The 19,647-nt window shown below is 38.0% G+C and overlaps 1 long non-coding RNA gene across 1 annotated transcript; it reads left to right on the forward strand.

Moving 5' to 3' along the window:
- Positions 1–13,359: 13,359 nt before the first annotated feature.
- LOC140162901 (uncharacterized) lies at positions 13,360–18,381 on the forward strand. Its single transcript, XR_011860381.1, has 3 exons — positions 13,360–13,736; positions 16,735–16,850; positions 17,986–18,381. It is a non-coding gene; the product is annotated as an uncharacterized lncRNA (long non-coding RNA).
- Positions 18,382–19,647: the final 1,266 nt, after the last annotated feature.

The raw sequence follows: 19,647 nt of genomic DNA on the forward strand, positions 1-19,647 counted from the left end.
ATTTTTGAATACATTTTACATTCTGAGACCCATTGATAACATCAGTGATATTCCTAATCAATAATCACGGAAAGCGTGTCCACGTTTCTTTGATATTAACATGGAAGCCTCACTACAGCGCTAGCCCAATTGATAATAGGGACGACTGTAACCTTACCAGTGGTGGGGAGTACACTTTATGCATTCCACGATCCCCTCTCTCTCTCTCTCTTTTATCAATGTTGAGTGTTAAGTGGAATGAATGATAGTTGTGCTGTATGGTCGTCCAATATTGCTCGGGGGAGGACGGAGGTGATAACTGATGTATCATTCTTGTATCGTGAAGTAGGTTATATTTAATTCCAGAGATCGGTAACGTATGTTACCAATGGTCAGATCTAAGATGGAGTATGCTAGCACAGCATGCCATGGCGCAACTCCTACATCACTGTCAAAACTAGATGCAGTCCAGAGGCGTGCTGCTCGCATCATCGATCTCCCTGGAGAAGAACTTTCCTCTCTTCAAATTCAGCCTTTGGCTCACGGTAGAACAGTAGGTGCCACCACTATGTTCCATCGAATTTTCTACGGGAATGCCCCTGAATTACTATGCCAACTACTTCCGGACCAGCTCCAGACTGACCCTCGCCTTCGCCGCTCAGTTAGATCTCACGACCTTGCAGTTCAAATTCCAAGATCTAACCTTGTTAGTCATGAGCGGTCTTTCATTCCATCTACAGCCCGCACATGGAATGCACTCCCGCCTCACATTCCTGGAATTGTGAAACGGAACAGCTTCAAAAAGGAGGTTAATAGCTTTCTAGGCGCCAACCCGTCAGCTTTATCGTAACGATAACAGCTGTTAATGCCTTGATATGTATTGACATAAAAAAATGGTTACGCTTGTAAGCCCTACGATTACACAAAGGAAATCTCCAAGGGGATTGGTACTCCTGTAATTATACCAAATAGGCCTACCTTTAGACTTAAAGAACCGATCAAAACTGTGTTTTTGGAACTGAGATTTTGGTATTAGAATATATCTCTTTGTTTCATTACCTGGGCAGCAGAACTTAAAAGGGCATTTCGTGATCCACAGCCTCATCCCCCACTTTTCTCAAAAAAAAAGTTGAGATTTTTATATCACTGGAATACTCTGGCTACATAATGTTTATGTACAAAATATTTCTTGCAGATTAATTCGTTTAGCAAAGATATCGCGGATTACGAAATTACAACGTATTGTCTATGGAGCAGTGTAATACACATAATCATGCATAACTCGCAAACGCAAAATCGGAATCAACTGAAATTTTGGGAATATGCTTTTTTCGTGGATATGTACTGACAAATGTCATAAAAAGAGGATGCTAGGATCACGAAATACTCCTTTAACACCTGAGATATGTTTCGTGTAGATGGTGTGAACAAACAAAAACGTGGTGAATTGTGGTAACCATAACCGGAAGTATAATGTACTGTCCTATGGGGCATTGTTATACAAGTTTTTGCATATCAAAACCGCTGGAGCAATATAATACAACCTAAAATTTGAAAACATACTGGTTTAATGGTACGCCTCAATGTGAGATGAAAAATCGGACCACGCTAAGGTTTGTAGTGGTAGCGCAAGTCCAATCCATGTAAAGCAATAGATTTGTATGCCGGAGGCTTGTTGTTTACCTTCTTCAGACTGTGGAGTAGTTGTGTCACTTGTGTGATTGTAGTTTTGAAGACTGGCGTCTTCTATGACACCAAATCACTTAGAGAATGGAATCAACAATTCAAACATTTCTGCTTGGATAAGGATTTGTAAAATAGCTGCTGGCAGCTTGGCTTATAAGCTCGTTTAGCCTTCTCGTTTGTACCACCAGTGTTATTTATAGACGGTACGCGTAGTCAAAGATACTATTCTTGTCGCTTTAGATGGTCAACAAGTGGATCGTGTACCACCCGTCGATTGTCCACTGGTTACCATAGTTAATGTAGATGTGTATTTGAAGTATTATTATCACTTGATTGTAGTCAATAAAAGTGGTACCTCTTTCTGACTGAAGCTATACCCCGGGGGTACAATACTGGCAATGTTGGTCTAGCATAAACCTTATACAAAGACGGTCAGGTCAAAAACAACACGCCTTGTTACGTACAGGGTGTCTAAAAAAAGAGGCCCCTCATTGCGCCCTCTTTTGCTCCTATCCCTTTAAATACATTAATAAATATTAATATCATAATTTTTTCTCATTATACCGACAAAAACGGTAAGAAGTATGCACTGTTAAGGTATATGGGCCATTGTTATACACGTTTTTGTTTTTAATATCAACACTGCTGGAGCAAAACACGTAAAACTTAAAATTGGGAAAGATTGTTTTAATGATTGGCTTCAATGTAACATAGAAAACACCAAATGAAAAATTTGACCACCCGTCTTTATGTCAAACTTTTATTCGTTTCTAATAACCCCTTTCAATGCAGTAAAATAAATATTATCTTAATAACGTCTAGCCGAATCATCCAGCACATGAATACATAATAATTATGTGTATCTCGTTATACAACGTGGATTTAAATAACTTCATACTTGCATTGAGATATTCCTCTAACGTCAGATTTTACAGCTGCGTAATAACCAAGCTATTCATAATGAAACCTGCGCAATGTAATAAAGTCTAATATAAAAGAAAACGTGTTTAACACACGAACTTGGCGAATAATAAACACTCGAGACTTTGATTTAACCGATAAAATGTGAAAGTTGATAGCTTTCATTGTTTCGCTTTCTGCAGGCAGTCGTGCTTAAAAAGAATAAATTGACTGTAAAATAAAATGTCACATGGGTAAAAAAGCGTGTCGAAGTACGTTTTCATGAAGTCATGTTCTAATGTAATACATACTTATACGAAGCATACTATATAAATATCACGCGATTTTGATCGTTCAACAAGTGGGCTCAATGTATAGGGTCTACTAAAAGTTCCCCCTAATAAAAATATTGTACGGAATATAAAGGTGCAACATCTCCCTCCAAATTCATGAAAATCCACCGAACGAGAGCCATATTTATTTTATGTATTCTTCGAAGGTCACTGATCAGAGTAGACAAACGAAATGTCGAAATTATTTGATAAGTCTCCGATGAAATACTATTCACGTTGACGTAACATTTGTAAAATGGAAATACAAATGTAAAGACTTAGGATTTTACTTTTCATACCCGTACGCATTTATCTTGTGAGTTACAGGACATTAAACTTTTATATAAACCGTCTGGTGTTTTTAAGTGAGTTTATTTTTTCTTATAGGCGCACACTGTCATTAGCAATGTGTGTAGTAGAATGAGTTAAGTGCGTTATAAATAGACCTGATTCTGTCTGGTCATATTAGAGGTGTAATGCATCAAGAAGGTACGAGAATGTGAGCCCTGTTTATTTTGGCTTGTAGAGATTTCGCACTCTACTCTATTCTACTCTGCTCCGCTCCGCTCCGCTCCACCCCGCCCACTCCACTCCATTCCACTCCACTCCACTCCACTCCACTCCACTCCACTCCACTCCACTCCACTCCACTCTTCGCTTATCTTTATATGTAAAATGATGTTGAAGTGTCTGGGTTGAAACTTGAATAGCTTAAGATAAAAATCGAGTCTGACTTTTGCTAAGATTCCCGAGTAATACTGTCTCAGAAAATAACCTACATCAAGACATATCAACATTTCATCATCAAAGTCTTGAAAAGGTCATAGATATAAGTTTCGTTGCTAGTAACACGAGTTACGAACAATGCAAAAATGCACATCGATCGACAATGTGTGAAGCAGGTTTCACGCTTAACATATAATATGGCGGGCTACATTTCACATAACGATCAAAAGCAACACTTCGAACTGGTTAATGAAGTCTCCTGTAAGCTATAGAAGCTGCGACATTTACGAGATAAAGAGCTCACGGTATTAATGAAAGGTTTTTGCATGCCAGTGAATGTTATCTTCTGACACAATTATTGAGACTCCCCTTAAAAGGGGTTATAATGCAGAGTACATGGCTTTGATTAGGGTAAATACCCAGCAAACACAAAAACGTTTTTAAAACGTTTTAAGTAAGTTATATTTTGGGTTTTGGTTTAGGTAAAAACGTTTTAATAACATTAAAATGTCGGGTTATATAAAGGTCATGAAATCGTTTTAAAACGTTTTGTATGAAAACAAACTACAACAATATTTTTAAAATGTTTTTGAAATGTCATTGTAAACTATTTTTGCAAACATTGTTCGCCAAATATTTTGTCAATACTTAAATAACATTATGTTATAACATTTGCACCCAGCAAACACAGAAATGATCTTAAAATGTTTTTTACAAAACGTTTTAATAACATTTAAATGTCGGGTTATATAAAGGTCGTGAAAACATTTTAAAAACGTTATTGTAAATATTTTGGGCAAACATTTTTTGCAAAATATTTTTTCAACCCCAAAATAACATTCTGTTTAGAATGATTTGTACTAAGTTTTCAAAAATGTTTTTGGAATGTTATTAAAACGTTTTTATACCCTTTATATATAAACATATTATTTTCTCTTGATATACCCATTTAACGAAATCCGAGGTGAAAGTAATGAAGACATGAATTTGTCTCAGTTTATTTTCTATAGTACAGTAATTTGTACCGGACATAAGTGTGATTCAAACATCTTCAATCGTATGCCAAATCCAAGCAACAGGTCCTGGGCCAACAAATCGGTGGTGCTGTAGAGGGTGAGTAATATTTGAATAAACTCAATCATAAAATCGTATTGCCGTTACGCCTTATAAACTAAATACAGAAGAACCAACAAGGTACTATACCGTAAAACCCCGTCTACAAGCATATAGAGTACGTCTGATGAAAGCTAAATTAATCCAGGCGCCATTATGGAGTTTGAGCAAATAAATTACAGATCCAAGCATATACAAACAAGTATTATTGTAAGACTAATATATAATATTGGCATATTTACGCATGTATCGTATTAAGTTAGCTTTCATCAAAAACACTATGCTTGTAGACGAGGTTTTACGGTATCTGCACCAATCTATCACAATAGTTTGCATAATGATACCAAGGTTAAAATGTATGTCCAAATAATAGCATCAAGGTCAAAAAAGTTACAATCTTTTAAGCTCTTTTAGTTTAAAGACACCTTTACTTTAAAAAACAACAACCAGATAATATATTTTGCTAGACATCAATCAGCCTACGTAAGTGACTAGACAGTGTTGTGTATAACCGTCATATTAAATTGTCCTCAATATTCATTATTTGATCTATTTGGAGTGTTATGACATGTTATGTTAGCTGCAGGTAAGAACAGAAAGAGATTACATCGCAGCGGCAGCATTTAAAGGTTACGTCTCGTCGGTGCTGGAGAACCAATTAGCCTAATTACACGTATTTCAACATTCAACTTCAGTTACATTATTGAAATATAAGCGGTATAATATTTCTGATAGTAATGTGGCCTTGAGTTGCCTTTAAAGCAGTGTTCGAAATATGCCTCAAAAAGTTACAGGCCAGCCGGGCTTGACCTTAAAAAGTTACTGGCCAGCCGGGCCGGCAACTAGATGCCAGTCAGAAAAGTTACCGGCCAGGCCAAAAAGTTACAGGCCAATGGCCGGCTGACCGGCCCTATTTCGAACGCTGCTTTAAAGGCCCAAAATCGTTGGCCTGGTCAACTGACAGGTGTGTGCAGGAACTAAATACCGACAATTACAAAATGTTTATACAAGGATTTGAGCAGGTAACCTTGTCCTTACATATCACAATGTTCTTTTAGATGGTCTGGACCTTGACGCGTTGGACACTTTTATTATCATGGATTATGTTATGTCATAAAATACTGAGCTTGGTAACACTTTATGAATAAATCCAGACGTGCTGTTAACCCTTTAAATGTTCCAGAAATCCATCTGCAAACGATTTTACACGCTGAAAACATGACTAACATCCTCTTGATTCTTTGCAGTATACACAGGGAAAATATGCCACATAGTGCCAGGTTGGCACTTGCCAACTGATGCCAATGTGGCATTTGCCAGGTTCGGCCAAGAAGAATGTGCAAGGGGTACGCACAACCAGGCATTTGCAGCCACGGGCCAAATTGGCATTTGCCATCAATATCCAGAGTGTCAGAAATCATTGGCATCTGCCAATTGTACCAGGTTGGCAAGTGTCAATCTGGCAGGGGTTGGCATTATCATTTTTGGTGATTTATAGATTTGTATTATTTTTGAACAAAAATGAGATTTTTAGATGGTTTCCAGCGGTGGTTCCCAGTGTTTTAGGCTCCATATTGTTTTGAACATACAAAACATTGCATGATCTTTGTTTTCATTGGTTTTTGTAATTTGAATAAATCAAAACAATGATTTTGTATAAAAATGAGCTATTTCTGATGATTGAATTTCTTTTTCATGTGTTTTTAATTTTATTATCCTAATTTATTTTGGAACAAAAATGCAATTTTTGGATGGTTTCCTGTGGTGGTTCCCAAGTTAGGCTCCAGGTCGTTTTGATAATAATTATGAATTTGCAGGTTTGTACTTTGATGTGTTTTTATTATTTTTCAAGATTTAAATTATAATGGAACAAAAACAAAAATGCATTTTTGGATGGTTTCCTATGGTGGTTCCCGATGTTTTCGGTTCCGTGTTGTTTTGATAGTAATTGTGCATTGGTTGATTTGTGCTTTCATATGTTTTTGTTACTCAGTCAGTCGTGAGCACGGTCGCTAATGAGCTGAATCGGCTAGTTGTGAAATGAGAATCTCGAAGAATCTCATGGTTTCTCGCTCGCAATCCGTGTACAATAATTTAGACAAAAACACGCTCAGCACTGGCTGACCTGAAAGATAAGGTTTATACTGTCATCTGTTTTCCGAAAAACATTTCAAAATTGCTTTAAAATTGCTAAGGAGGCATGTACATTTAATTCTGTGACAAAAAACGAGACCAAGTTTGCTTTATTTTTGTTGTTTTTGATCATTTAAATGACACTAACTTTTTGTTCAATTTTTCCAAATTGAAAACCTTAGGCGACATTCGTCTACCTCCCTCCGATTTACCTAATCATGAACTTTTTGACTTCATTTTCACGTAGTTCACATAATTCCGCTTCGTTTGGTATATTTATAGATATGTGTTATTTAGATTAAGTGTCTAAATTGTTCTTCAAAAATGATGGAAAATGCGAATTTTACTGAATTGCAGGCATTTCTCGTGGTATTTTTTGCGTCACCTATCAATCAACATTCGGGTTGTACGCGCCCTAACACAAATACCGCGCCGGCGCGCAGTTAACTTTGCGTGACGCTCGCGCTATGCAAGTGGTGTACAGTGTGATACGCGTTTAAGTTCGCCACAGCATAAATAAGTAAACAAAAAGTTTTAAAAAACCTGAATATTTTCAAAGCTCATTTCATCTTCGCCGATAACTGTCTACCTCCCGGGTGATTTACGTCAATGTGTACAACATTTTCGTGGCATTTGTGTACGAAACCGTTTTATCTTTCATATTTGTGATTTTTATGATTGTGTTATTTAAATTACAAATACAAAATTAAGTTTAAGTATGATGCTTTTTTCCCAACTTTTATTGAAATTGTTTAGTTCAAAACACACGTTTATTTTTCATCTAAATAATCTTTGATTTCCTTCTTTTTTGTGACATGCAAGTTCACTAGTTTGGAATGTTAATTTGAGAGAGTGATAATTTTTCGTGTTAAAATAAATGAATTAGAGCTCTTCAAACAGGGAAATGTCATGGGCTGATTGTTCTCGAACCTCATTTTACCTTCACAAAAAAGTGTCTACCTCCTGGTCGATTTACGCCAATTCGTACGGATTTTTCGAGGTATTTGTATTCAAAACCTTTGTATCGGTCAGATTTTTGAATTATACGAATGTGTTATTTCAATTACCGCAGAAAAATGGAATTTAATACTGTGTTTTTCCCGACATTTGTACTGAAATGTGCTAGTTCAAAACACACGCTATTTATTCATCCAAATAAACTTGGATCTACTTCTCTTTTCGCAACGTGCAAGTTCATTGGGTTGGCATGATAATTTGAAAGTTTCGTAATTTTTCGTGCTAAAACAAAGAAATGGGAGCTCTTCAAACAGGGGAATGTCATGAGCTAATTAGTATGCATAATTGGCCACGGAGCATTACGCGCACTGGTTGTTATGCATATTTACTTTCACACAGAGCAGCGTTTGAGCGTGCTCACGACTGACTGTACTTTGCAAGATTTAAATTATTTTGGAACATTAGATGCATTTTTGGATGGTTTCCTGTGGTGGTTCCCGGTGTTTCGGCTCCGTGTTGTTTTGATAGTAGGCCTACTGGTGCATTGGTAGTTTGGGCTCTCTCATTTGCAAGAATTAGGCCTAAATTATTTTGGAACAACAATGTATTGTTAGATGATTTCCTGTCCTGGTTCACGGTGTTTTCGGCTCCATTTATGCATTTGTGTTCAGTCGTGAGCTCCCTCAAATGCTGTTGTATGTGAAAGAGCTCTAATGACAAATTATCATACCAAACCAGTAAATGTGCACGTCGCAAAAAAAAGTAGATTTAAGATTATTCAGATGAAAAATTAGTGTGTGTTTCAGTCAAAAGTAAGAAGAAACGCCATTATTAAACTTAATTTTTTATGTGCAATTTAAATAAGACAATCTTAAAAATCACAATGAAAGATAAAACGGTTTTGTACACAATACCACGGAAATGGTGTACATATTGGCGTAAATCAACCGGGAGGTTGACAAGTATTAAGCGAAGATTAAATTAAATGAGTTTTGAAATTTTCAGTCTTTTTAAAATTTTGTTTACTTTTTATGGCTTGAAGAACTGAATCGCGTATTACGCAGCCCACCACTCGCATGGCGCAGAGCGCCACGCAAAGTTCATTGCGCGTACCGGCGCGTAATTTTATCGCAATCGCGGATAAGCCAAGTTGATTGATCGGTGACGCAAAATCACGCACGAGAAATAGACTGGATCCTTCAGTCTTTCAACAACTACGCACGGTCATCGGGTTGTGCTGTTGGTGAAGACTGAACTGTTCTGCGTTCCAAATCAGGAGCAGTGAAAATGAATATTTAGTAGAATTTGATTACGTCACTGTTTCAGCGACTATGTATCTCATATCATGCTACTATGGGAATATAAAGACAAACGGAGCCCTGATCTGACACTTTTGAAACCCGACATTTGGCTGATTTGGCTAGCTTTCGTTCGCTATACATAAGGTAGGGATGTGCTGTGGTGCGAACCAGGGTGGACGTGTTTGAAGATCGCTCCGTCCCCGAGCTCGAAAATACAACCTTTTGAGCATAGTTCCCCACAAAATAAAGGTTTTAAAACATCAGGAAACCTTTAATCTGCAGAGTGGTTGCTTTTTGGACTGTTTTTGCCGTTGGATGGGTGAAATATTCGGAGATTTCTTTAAGATTTGAAATCGCCACCAGTGGACTTTCTTCGTGCAAGATGGCGTACGTGTCGGGCGCTATGGATATTATGGAGTAGACATTAGCATCGGACGGGCGTAGGGTAGCGGCGGATTGAGTGGGGTGACCCCTCATCTTGCTTCTGATTCATTTTGTTCTGCATTTTTGTGGTTATGGCTTCTGTAACTGTGAGTACACTATCTCTATTTATCATCACCTGGATGATGGTTCGTCCGGCGACGCCATGGTCACATGACGAGCGAGCGGGAAGTGTAAACAATGGAAACGGTATAAGATACGCATACAAGAGAGATTGTACAGACATGACAGGTTTAATCTCAGAGTTCATGTTCAAATATGTGCCTACTCATTGCCTTAATGAAGCAAAAAATTCATTCATACAGGTATATAATGGTTCAAATAAACCGAACAAATCTGCTTTATTGTATATATGTATGCTGGTAATAGTGCAGGCACATGACTGCCATCCTAATCCAGGGCCGACGCCCAGTGTTGATGTAACTATGGGTTCCAGTGAAAATGCTTCTGATTCCCAATTTCCCTGCCCTATGTGTCACAAAGCGTGTTTGTGGGGGGAACGTGCGATATGCTGTGACCACTGTGACGGGTGGTATCATGTGGAGTGTTTGGGTATGAATACCACAAACTTTGAAGTGTTTGCTGAGAACAGCAAGATAACTTGGATTTGTTGGCATTGTAACATGCCAAACTTTTCCAGTAGCTTATTTGAATCAGGGGCTATTGAACTTGCCAATAGTTACAGCACGCTGGAGTCACTGGATACAACAAATAAAACAGATGAAGATTTCTGTATTAGATCACCAATTGCAACATCCTCTCCCCAAAACAAAAACACCACTAAAGAACGCATACAGGTGAACAAAGACAATAAAACTGGAACTAAAGAAAAGTCCAACAAAAGAAAACAAGCTAGTAAAAGAATAACCGCCCGATAAAAACACTGGTCATAAATTTCCAAAGCATACGAGATAAGGTAGCCGAGCTTACGGTGTGCCTGGAAACACATGACCCGGATGTTGTTATCGGTACCGAAACTTGGTTGGGTCCCAACACCCAAAGTAGTGAGGTTTTTCCATCAAATTACACGGTTATTAGAAAAGACAGGGAACCAAATCAGAAAAACCAGAAATTTTATGGTGGCGTGTTAATTGCTATTAAAAATGATATAATCGGTGTGCATAGAGCTGATTTAGACACTGATTGCGAGGTTCTTTGGGCTCAAATTGAAGTGGTTGGTGCCAAACCGATCATCATCGGGGCTTTTTACAGGCCTCCAGACTCAGATTTGGCGTACCTGAGTAAATTTAGAGAATCCATTGATAAGATCAATAAACAACCAATTTGGCCATGTTTGGATAGGGGGCGACGTGAACTTGGGTGACATTCATTGGCCAACCCAGACCGTCAAACCCGGTGGCCAAAAAATTGCTCTGTGTAAAGAGATGATAAATCTGGCCAATGACTTTGGCTTGGACCAGCTCATTGATAGACCAACAAGGAAGAAAAAAACCTTAGACCTTTTCTTCACCTCAAATCCTACTTTGGTTGTCAAGGCAACAACCGTCCCTGGGATGAGCGATCACGACGGCATTCCATCAGTCGTTATAGATATTTGTGTTAAAAATCAAAACCGCACCCTAGGAAGGTGTTTATGTACCACAGAGCTAACACCGAAGGTTTGAAGGCAGATGCACTGAAGATTAGTGAGGAATTTGAGCGAAAAAATCTTACAGTGACGGATGCAGACGACCTATGGTGTGAGTTCAAGGTTAAGGTGCAAACATCAATTGAACAACATGTTCCTTCAAAAATAGTAAGGAAAAACAACACAACCCCTTGGATATCGCAAAAAATCAAGCGATATCAGAGACGTAAGCAGAGAGCGTACAATACAGCAGTTAAGAGAAACACACAGGAGGACTGGAACAAGTATTATGAATTAAGAAAGTTTGTCAAAAAAGAAACAAGAAGAGCTTACAGGAAACACATTCACGATACATGTTTGGAGTCTACAAAACAGCTTTATAGTTTTATTAAATCATTAAACAATGATAATACAGGAATTTCTGCCCTGAGAGAACCATCATCGGGGAACTTGGTTTCTGAAAGTAAACAAAAGCTGATATTCTAAACAGTCAATTCATGTCCCAATTCACTCAGGAGGATTTGAAAAATATGCCTGAAATGCCTGATAGTGAAATCCCTTCTATGCCGGATTTTGAGATCAACGAAGAAGGAGTGATCAAGTTGCTTGAAGAACTGAATCAGAACAAAGCAACAGGCCCAGACGGAATTTCCGCTAAATATCTGAAATTAACCGCAAAAGAAATTGGTTTGGCTTTAAAAATCATTTGCCAGCTTTCTTATGATAGTGGTATTGTTCCCAGTGATTGGCTGATTTCAAACATTTCTCCAATTTTTAAAAAGGGACAAGACAAACCCAGCAAATTATAGATCTGTAAATCTAACTTCAGTTAGCAGCAAGGTTTTTGAACATATCCTAAAATCTAACATCATGAAACATCTGGATAGACATGGTATCTTGTGCGCAAATCAACTGGTTTTCGCAAAAACCATTCTTGCGAGACTCAGTTAATTAACACAATACAAGAAATAGCTACCCACCTTGATCAAAAACAACAAGTGGATATTATAATCATGGATTTCGAAAAGGCGTTCGATAAGGTGCCGCACCAACGCTTGCTACTGAAGTTGGATAATTATGGTATTCGGGGAAAAACACTCGAATGGACCAAGGCATTTTTAACACAACGGAAACAACGCGTTGTTGTGGACGGTCAGTGCTCGGATTGGGTAGACGTTAAATCTAGTGTCCCACAGGGCACAGTTACTGGTCCACTGGACTTCCTCATTTTTATTAATGATTTGCCCCAGAACTTAACATCTTCTGTGAAATTATTCGCAGATGACTGCGTTGTTTACAGAAAATTAGCGGATCTGAGGATGCCGATATGTTACAAAAAGATCTGAACACGCTCTCTGCCTGGCAGTCTAAATGGCAAATGAAATTTAATGCCAAAAATGCTTTGTCCTCAAAATTACACATGCAAGAAAGCAATTAGAGTACAAATACACCTTAAACAATACATCATTAGCGGAAGTTAGCGAGTACCCATACCTGGGGGTAACATTAAACTCAAAGCTAACTTGGAACTCACACATTAATAATACAGCAGCAAAGGCAAATAGAACTCTGGGATTTATTAAGAGGAACCTGTATTCATGTTCTAGACAAAAAAAAAACCTAGCATACAAATCTCTCATCCGTCCAGGGATGGAGTATTGTGGATCCGTGTGGGACCCACATACACAGGAACTCATACAAAAGCTCGAAGGTGTGCAGAACCGGGCAGCAAGATTCGTAATGGCAGATTACGAACGGTACAGCAGCGTGACATCAATGAAAGAAGATCTTGAGTGGGAGCCTCTTGAAGATCGGAGGAAGACAACAAGAATTTCAGTCTTCCAGCAAGCTCTGATGGGTCACCTCGCCATTCCAATGCATAATATCCTGCGCCCCGTCCAACGCGCCTCACGACATAGTAGATTCACACAACTAAAAGCAAAAAAAAAACTGTTTAAAATACTCATTCATGAACCGCACAATTAAGGACTGGAATAACCTACCATACCAAATCACAGACATAGAAGACAAGGACAAGTTTAAATCATCAGTCAAACAGCACATCAAAGATAAAGAAAGCAAGAAATAAGCAACCAAAGCATCTGCAGATTAGCACCACCCTGCTCGCGTGACCCCTTCCCAGGGGCGTTGGGCAGTAACTAATCCAGATCCAGATCCAGATCCATAAAGCGGGCTTGAAAACAAATAGCTGAGTACCGACGCAGGGAATAAACCTTTCTTGCTTGCAATTTGGTAGCTGATGTTTAAAAAAAAAATCTGTTGCGTCCGCCATTAGTGGTTTCTACAATTTTTCCATTTTTAAACCAAAAGAATGAACTTTGCACGATTTTTAGTCATCATGGTGAAACTTATGTGGATTTGTAACACATTGAGGCCATTGCACACCGACAGATCGCAATATTCAACTTGATTTTGAGAAGGAAAGATCGTCACAAAAACCCCGCTCAGAGCACACACCGGGACCACACAGTCATGCAGTAGTGACGTGACATGCACCGACTATATGCACAGCACAGCTTCGGTATTCACGGTGGTCATGCATGCATGGTATAAAGCAATGTAAGTATAAAAGCTGAAGTTATTTCAATTATTTTCACGTAGGATATGCATCTTTTACACTAAAACAAGAGCAGTGTCGTGACTCATGACTGATTCAATATTGTAAATGTAATTTGTAGGCAGTCATGACATGACGTGCATGACATTAATTTAGTCTTAGATTTACTGGTACCGGTACATGATTTACAAAATAACAAATACAATCATCATCATGCCCTAGGTACTCCTGCTTTTCATCATGTGTGATGTGTTGTGAATGTTTTCTCGGACACGGACAACCGCGGGCGGACAACATGATGTTTGTTTGTTTGGTTAAGGTTGAAAAAAATGACTCGTAACAACGACCAATGTGCTGTATTGATTAAATACAATAAACTATTAAATTACATGTAGAATGGCATGCACGCACTGCCACGAGCCCACGCAGTTGGGCGCAATCGTGGGCGTAAGCAATGCTTAAATCAAATGCTAGTTGTGCGTTGCGTAATGCGTGACTGGCGCACGCTAAATGTGAATTTATGTGAGAGTGACTGAGTTTGGACTTTATTGATGAGCGCAATAACAAAAGCCGAATAATTTCCGCCTAAAAAGGCGCTGCGCCCAGCTGTGTATGCAATCCACGATAGACCATGATGAGTCCTGCTCCTGACTATAAAAAGACAGAAGTTTTTTCTGCATTGCGGATTTTCCGCGACAATCTCAGAATTCAGGAAGAAAAACAGTTTTGCTAAAAAAAGAAAAAATGAACCAGTTGAAAAAAGCTTAAAAAAAGAAAATTGAAAAAAAAGGGAGTCTCCGGCAATCATAACATTATGCCTTCACGAATCACATGGTTTTATTTAAAACAAATAAAATAAAACAAATAAAAACCGTCGGCTCTGAACACGCGATATTCAAAATTCCCGCACCGAAGTCCAATGACGTACGGTAATGGTTATTTGTGCTCAATTGTTGTCAGCCTTCATTGTCTGGGACGTCATTGCACTCGACAAATTCAGCGCCCGGGAATTTTGAATATCGCGTGTTGAGAGACGGATGTTTTTATTCGTTTTTAAATGGTTATGGTCATGGTCACTATGAATTTGTTGAAATAAAACCATGTGATTCGTGCTTGATAATTATTTTTCTTACAAAGGCATTGTGATTACTGGAGACTTAAGGTTGGTCTGAACCCTGGAATTATGGAAACTTTCGGGCCTGCTAAATTGTTGGTCTAAAGTATATAAAAGTATACATATTTTGAATGGCAAAGACTTGATAAGTTCATCTGTGAGGTCAAATTTGGGCCAAAATGCTCATTTTGGCCCAAAACCCCAAAAACTGTTTTTTTGGCCCACTTCTTTTTTCGTGCATCTGATCCTACCAAAAAAATTCTTGGGCCAAATTTTTTTTATTAATTTTAAAAACTAGATAAAAATATCTAGGAGCCATTTTTTTGGCCCAAGAATTTTTTTGGTAGGATGCACGAAAAAGAAGTGGGCCAAAAAAACAGGTTTTTTGGGGTTTTGGGCCAAAATGAGCATTTTGGCCCAAATTTGACCTCACAGATGAACTTATCAAGTCTTTGCCAAATTCTAAATATGTATACCGGTACTTTTACCTTACTTGGATTTATTTACCGGTACTTTTATACACTTTAGACCAACAATTTAGCAGAACTTTATGAGGCCCAAAAGTTTCCATAATTCCCAGGGTTCAGACCAACCTTAAATACCGGTAATAAAAACAGTTTCAAAATTCAACATTATAAATTGTTAATAAACCATCATTTCGCCCACATAGGCCCTATATTTGATCGTAAGGGTTTTTTTGTGAAAATTTTTTTATCGCAAAATTTACGAAGCGGGAAAAAGCGGAATTTGACATTTTGTAAAGCAGAAAATTTTGGGCTTTTTTTTATATACATGTAGTTAGTCCTGACTCCCATCTCACACATGATGACCAGCTGATCATAGTTTAGCCTTTAAGGCATGAATGGGCAAAATGCCAAATTACAATATGTGTGTTACACTTCAAATGCACCACCATTGATCTCTTCAACACAACTCACATGCTATACACATCACATATGGATGCAATGATCAAATAATTTGCGGCACTTTTATTTAAGGGATCTAAAATGAGCGTTTATTGCGTTTCGACAGTATTTTTTTGTGGGACATGAGAGCACCTCAGACCTATCGAATTGCATTCTGAATACGAAGCATGTCTTTCTGATATCAAATAATTTTCATTTTTGAAAATCACAATATAATACAAATTTTATGACAAATTATAAAAATTTGATATTTTTCAAATTTTTGATATATAACAGTCCTCGAAGTAAATTATATACATCTAATGATATATTCTTAAAGTGTATGTAGCAGGGAGGAAAAGCCGACGGTCAATTGAAAATTTTGACCTTTCATATTGAAGATATGGATTTTTTCCCAAAAGACCTAATTTTTTTTGGTGTTTTGGGAAAAAAAATCCATATCTTCAATACGAAAGGTCAACATTTTCAATTGATCGTCGGCTTTTCATCCCACCTACATACACTTTAAGTATAAATCATCAGATTTATAAAGTTTACTTCAAGTACTGTTAAATATCAAAAATATCATTTTTAATGATTTGCCATAAAATGTGTATTAAATTGCGAATTTCAAAAATCAAAATTATTTGATATCAGAATGACATTCTTCGTATTCAGAATGCAATTCGATATGTCTGATGTGCTCTAATGTCCCAAAATAAATACTGTCCAAACGTTCATACCCCAGCCCTTAAAAGGTGCGCAGTAAATCCGCAGTTTACTTTTGTGTGCAAATAAATGGTATGGTAAAACAATTTCCAAAAATATATTTTGAATTGGTACTTAGGCCTCCCATGTAACTCTGGGGCTAGGATTGCAGCATGGAGAAGCCCAAGTTCAGAAACCAGGAGGCAAAGCATGTTTGTTCTTGTAAAACGTTTCTCCAAATTAAGATATTGTTTCTTGAATTTTCCCAACTAGGTGATACCAGTGATGTCAACTTGATGTGAACTGTACAGGTGCAGCAACTGCTTTCAGGAGATGGTGGATTTTAATCAGAATGTATAGTGATGAACTCAACAGTACTGGACAAGCTGGTATGTACTATGATTAACCAGGGACTGCCTTTTGAGGAGAGTAAGAGCATTGCTCTCTACTGCTCTCCTTAAATCTGATATAAGAGAGTGATGTTTGATTTTCATGCGTGTATTGGGGGGCTTTGGGGGCGGCCAAATCGAAGGGGTCAAGGGGCAGCGAAAGAAGGGCCGGCAAAAAGAATTGGTAAAGAAAAAAGGGCGGAAAAAATTTAAAAAGTATAAAAAATTAGAAAAAATTACAAGTACTCGGGGGGGAGGGGGGGTCACTTCCATTGTGGCCTGTACACCATCCGCGACAATAAAAACGTGTAAAAAGGGTAGTTTTTCGTGGGTAGGCACAATACGCGTGTATCGTGTTTAGGACCCGTGTCAAAAACATGAAAAATTGGAAAAAATGGTAGCAAAATTGCAATTGCTGATACGTTGAAATGAAATTTAAGGGTATGAAATTTGATGCAATGAATAAAATCCCTGTTTAGGCCCGCCTAATTTATGGTGTGAAACAGGTGCGTGTTACTGTTACATGTTTAGGGTATCGTTTTAGCCAAGGGTTAGATCCTTGTTTAGGGTGCTTTTCAAAAGTTGATTATCGCGGATGATGTACAGGCCACAATGGGAGTGACCCCCGGGCAAGTACTATACATCAAAATGTGTTGCTATTAGGGTGCTAGTGCTTATAATCCTTTTTTTTTTTTTGCTCTTCACTTTTTCAAACCACCGAAAAAAAAAAAACTGAGGAAGGGACGGCAAAATTGAATTTTCTTCAGCCCTCCCCTCCGGAAGGAGCTCTCGAAGTGACATGGAAAGAAAAAAAAATCATTGGGCCCTACATACTATCCCTGACTTGGTAACTCGGGTCCAATCTGGTAATTTGGGTCCCGGACTTGGTAACTTGGGACCCGACTAAGTAACTCAGGCCCCCAAGATAGTAACTTCAAGTTCAAGCCCCAAGATAGTATCTGACTTAGTGGCACGGGCCCCTAATTTATAGTCAGGCCTGAGCTATTAAGTCAGGTCCCAAGATATTTTTTTCTTTCCATGTCACTTTTGGGGATCTGTAGGTTGTTAATTTTAAAATCTTGATAAGAAAAACATCTAAATATTTTCAATTGATATTTTGGTTATTTCTTTACAGATGAAATTTGAACTTATTGGAAGGAACCACTTGCAGCAACAAGCTAAAGCAAGAGACAGATCGAGATGAAGATATAGTGATGATGTGTTAAGTAAATGCTCCATAGCAATCACCTGTGCCATATAGAATGTCGGCGCTTCAACTAAGTTCAAGTGACTTTAACTATTGACAGAAAAAGACATTGTCAACATAATGGCTGTTACAGCCTACATGTAGGCCTACGCCTACCTATCAATTAGGTTTGGTGGACTAGCTAGCTGGTAGCCATCGCTTACTGATAATTTGATATTTTACCACAGTGGAACTCATAATTTATAATTATGCTAATGTGGACTACAATTAAGTCAACAAATCCTGGACACAGTGGTAACTAGGCAAGTTAAAAAAGGCGAGTTAAAAGAAAGGCGACTTAAAGAAAAGGCAAGTTACCCCCCACAGAGATTAGGGATTTTTCAATTACTCCCATAAAGTAAGCTAAAGGCGAGTTACGACAAAGCCATGAAGTCCGAACGGCGAGTTACAACAACACAATCAAGTCGCTGAGTTATGACAACATTATCAAGATAGTTACAGCAATGCCGTTATATGATGACACTATGACAGGGAAATTGCTTTCACTAGTTGAGGTTCATGATGGTGAGAAAAAATCCATTTTACCCTAAATCATATTGTAATCTTAACTTGCTGATAAGACTTGCCATAACTCGCTGATGGGACTTGCCGTAAATTTTAACTCATCGATGGGACTTGTCATAACTCGTCTGCTGGACTTGCCATAAAAATCTTAACTCACCGGCGAGACTTCCCGTATTCTCTGCAGGGGCCAGGGGAGTAACTTATCTAACTCGCCATTTTCTTTCAATCTAACTCGCCCATTTTTAACTTGCCATTAATTAGCTGTCCCTTAGGGACCGTTCACAAACACTTGTAAGGGGGGGCCTGATGCAAAAAAGGGGGGCCTGAATTTTTTACCCTCCTCAGGGGGGCCCTGACAAAAATGACCACAAATTTTCCTGGAAAAATTGAGTTTATATGCTTTTCTATGGGGTTGACCCATAATTTTCATGTCAAAAAGGGGGGCCTGAAATTTTCGAGGCCTGTAAAGGTCCCAGGCCCCCCCCCCTTACAAGTGTTTGTGAACGGTCCCTTACCCTGGTAGGCTACATGACTTTTGTATGTGCCCATTTTACAGACTGAATTATAATAATAAATAAATAATTAATAATAATAACCTAGTAGGTTAGACATGTACCTGTATGTATTAAACAGTGGACAATAATAATTAGACAATGTTAATTTTAGTGATCCTAGCATACTCTTTTTATATCATTTTTAAGGGCTGGGGTATGAATATGAACGTTTGGACAGTATTTATTTTGGGACATCAGAGCACATCAGACATATCGAATTGCACTCTGAATACGAAGAATGTCATTCTGATATCAAATAATTTTGATTTTTGAAATTCGCAATTTAATACACATTTTATGGCAAATCATTAAAAATTGATATTTTTGATATTTAACAGTACTTGAAGTAAACTTTATAAATCTGATGATTTATACTTAAAGTGTATGTAGGTGGGATGAAAAGTCGACGATCAATTGAAAATTTTGACCTTTCGTATTGAAGATATGGATTTTTTCCCAAAACACCCAAAAA

This window comes from Amphiura filiformis, chromosome 1 (assembly GCF_039555335.1).
Source record: "Amphiura filiformis chromosome 1, Afil_fr2py, whole genome shotgun sequence".
NCBI lineage: Eukaryota > Metazoa > Echinodermata > Ophiuroidea > Amphilepidida > Amphiuridae > Amphiura > Amphiura filiformis.